Source organism: Pteropus vampyrus, unplaced genomic scaffold, assembly GCF_000151845.1.
Source record: "Pteropus vampyrus isolate Shadow unplaced genomic scaffold, Pvam_2.0 Scaffold21, whole genome shotgun sequence".
In the NCBI taxonomy this organism is placed as follows: Eukaryota; Metazoa; Chordata; class Mammalia; order Chiroptera; family Pteropodidae; genus Pteropus; species Pteropus vampyrus.
The window spans coordinates 1,861,151-1,864,137 of record NW_011888802.1 but is presented as its reverse complement, the minus strand read 5'-3'; the positions used below and the strand labels follow the sequence as shown (position 1 = coordinate 1,864,137).

The 2,987-nt window shown below is 33.1% G+C and overlaps 1 pseudogene; it reads left to right on the top strand.

Moving 5' to 3' along the window:
• Positions 1-2,827: 2,827 nt before the first annotated feature.
• On the top strand, positions 2,828-2,945 carry LOC111736737 (annotated as a pseudogene).
• Positions 2,946-2,987: the final 42 nt, after the last annotated feature.

Sequence of the window (2,987 nt, the reverse complement as noted above, 5' to 3'; positions counted from 1 at the left end):
AGATTCTAAGTCACAGAAGATGACTCATAATATTACCCATTTTCTGTCTTAGGCAATTTCATCCCCCAAGAGGACATTTGACATTTTGTTTTTCACTACTGGGAGTAAGGAGGGAGGAGCTATTGGCATCCTGTAGGTAGAGGCCAGGGCTGCTGCTAAACATTCTACAATGCCCAGGACAGTCCCCCATAACATAGAATTATTCAGCCCAAAATGCCAATATTATCGAGTTTCATAAGTTCTGCAGCAGGAAAAACTGGGAGCAGTGGGGAGAATGTAATATATCCTTCTAACATATAGCAAGGAAGGCTGTCAGCTGTGTGAGGGAGGGTAAGACCAAAAGACAAAAGGAGATCGCTATGACCATAATTTTGGAATTTTCATTCTGAATGCTTGGCCTCTGAAATTCTAGTGGATAAATGCCCTATATTTGTAAATATCTATATAAGTTCAATATATGTACTTTCCCATAGTATTTTAAGTTCATAAGCTTTGGAGACAAGCTCCAGTGCAAATGCCCTCCTCTGTTACTTATTAGTTGTGTAGTCACAGGCAAGTTACTTAACTTCTCTAAGCCTAATGGCTTTATCTGAGAGATAATAATTTCTTGACCCAAAGGTTGTTGTGAAGTTGAAGAGATATGTGTGAAATATTAACCCTTGTGATTGGTACAAAGTAAGCACTAAAGAATATTTACTAGTATTTTGTATTTCAGTTTGATTTTTTTTTTTTTTTAACTTCAAGCACAGTGTAAAATACTGGAGATATAAGACAATATCTCTTGTTCTCCTAGAACTTCTCTGTAGGACAACAAAACAAATGTTTACTATGGAGCATAATACATGTGTTAACAGACTTACAATACATCTGTAGAGGGAGCAACGAACTATCTTGGCTGTGGTATGAAAGTGTTTTCAGAGGGGGATATATCTGCAAGAGGATTTGAATCATTCTCTAAAATCATGCTGGTGGGTAGGAGTCCACAGATAGCCAGGTGTGAGAGAGAAAGGGATTCATTCTTGAATGTAAAAAGAACAAAAAAGAATTGACATGAAGCCAAAAGGATTGATAAATTTCAAATAAATGTTTCTTCATAAGAGATTTTAGTTACAGAAAATTGGCACCTAATAAATATGTGTATGTGTATATTATGTATTATTTATATATAAGACATATCTGTATAAAACGTGCACATTCAAGAGATGCACATCTTTAGAATTTATTGGTGTCGTAATTGTTTCTGACATTTCTTAATGGACATATATTTGTTTCAAGCAGCAGAAATAAGTGAGCTGTCTCATAAAATTCACGAGATACTTTTGTCACCTAAAAAGACACACCAAGTAAAAATCTTAATTTAGTATAATTTTGTAATTCATATTATTAGGTAGCTTACTTTAGTTTTGATTAATCTGTGGCATGTATACTATCTTTTACATTAAGCTATTTTAAAGCTCTTGGAGAAAAAGTAGAGTATAAATCATTGTAAATAATACTCTAGTTTAAAAAGAATGTTGGATTGTTAAGATTAAAAATCTGTACAGAAATCCCTTTTCTTTGTAGACTTATCTTTAATTGTTGATAGGTGCTAGCTAACATGCTGTTTTCTTCCCACTCACCTAAGTAGTTGACAAATTGAAGCATATTTTTAAAATAAACTTCTTTTGAAAAAAAGACACAGGTAAGTCTCTCTGTAAAGTAATGAAAATTTTCATATGACATATAACTCTAAATCAGACTAGCTATAATTTTGATAGAAGTCTGAAAAGGGATGTGTATAAAACTATTATTGTTGGGTATTAACTACCTATAAGATATTAATGATGTGGAAATCATATGGCTTATTAGGAAAAACATTGGCTATAGAACCATAGGTCATTTATCTTCTTGGACAGGTTACTTAACCTCTTTATGGTTCAATTTCTTCCCTGCAAACTGGGTGATAATACATACTTCATTTGTGGTCTGACAATTAAATGAGATACCACCCTTCAAATAAAGTACCTTGTTAACAGAGAACTGTTAAATGAATATTGTTAATAATATTATGCATTCAATTTTCTACAGTTTCTCCATAGAGATATATGCATGTATATAGGCATGTATGTGTGTGTGTTTCTGTGCACATACAGAATTTTGCAATATTTCTAGGAAAGCAAACAGCAATGTCAATAGGTTTATATACTTTGTTTTTATCCAATGTTAATTTACTTTGAGAGCACATCAGAAAAAAGAACTTGAGGAATTCATTCATGGTCTCAATTGATAACTTCAGGATTGAATGTGTGACAATGCTAGCAATGTAGATGGTTTTGTTTTGTTTTGTTTTTGTCAGGGGAGGTGGGGACTCGTAGTATTAGTTCATTTGGTGAGCCCAGCATTGGCATATAGGCAACGGTCATGGCAAAACTGTCATCATAGTGCTTAAATATGATCATAGCTATTCATATTGTCCCACTCCAGTTGAATTAATATGCATTGTTGGTTTTATACATTTTAAGTTTAATCGTTGTTTAGAATGTCTTCATGAAACAACATAGAAATGAAAATTTATCATGTACCTAAAAAACAAGGATATTAAATATTTCATTACTGGGCTTCAATATAAGAGTAAGGAAAAATATTGTTATTGGATAAATTGCAATCTATTTTTTTTTTTTTTTGCAAAAAAGCAAGTAAGTGCTTTATAGAACCTAAAGAAAGGGAGAGACCCACAAGTAGATAAATAGATGAGAGAAATTTCAAAGCAATGCTAAGCTAGTATGACCAATTTATGTACCTCCACAGGCTAACATTAAGGTTTTGTTATGAATTTACTCACTTTCTTACCTACAGCCATGCCATCCTGAACAAGCCCGATCGCATCTGATCTCGGAAGCTAAGCAGGGTCAGGCCTGGTTAGTACTTGGATGGGGGACACCTAGGAAGATCAGGTGTTGTAGGAGTCAAAATCTAATAAATACATAAATAAATAAATAAATAAAATA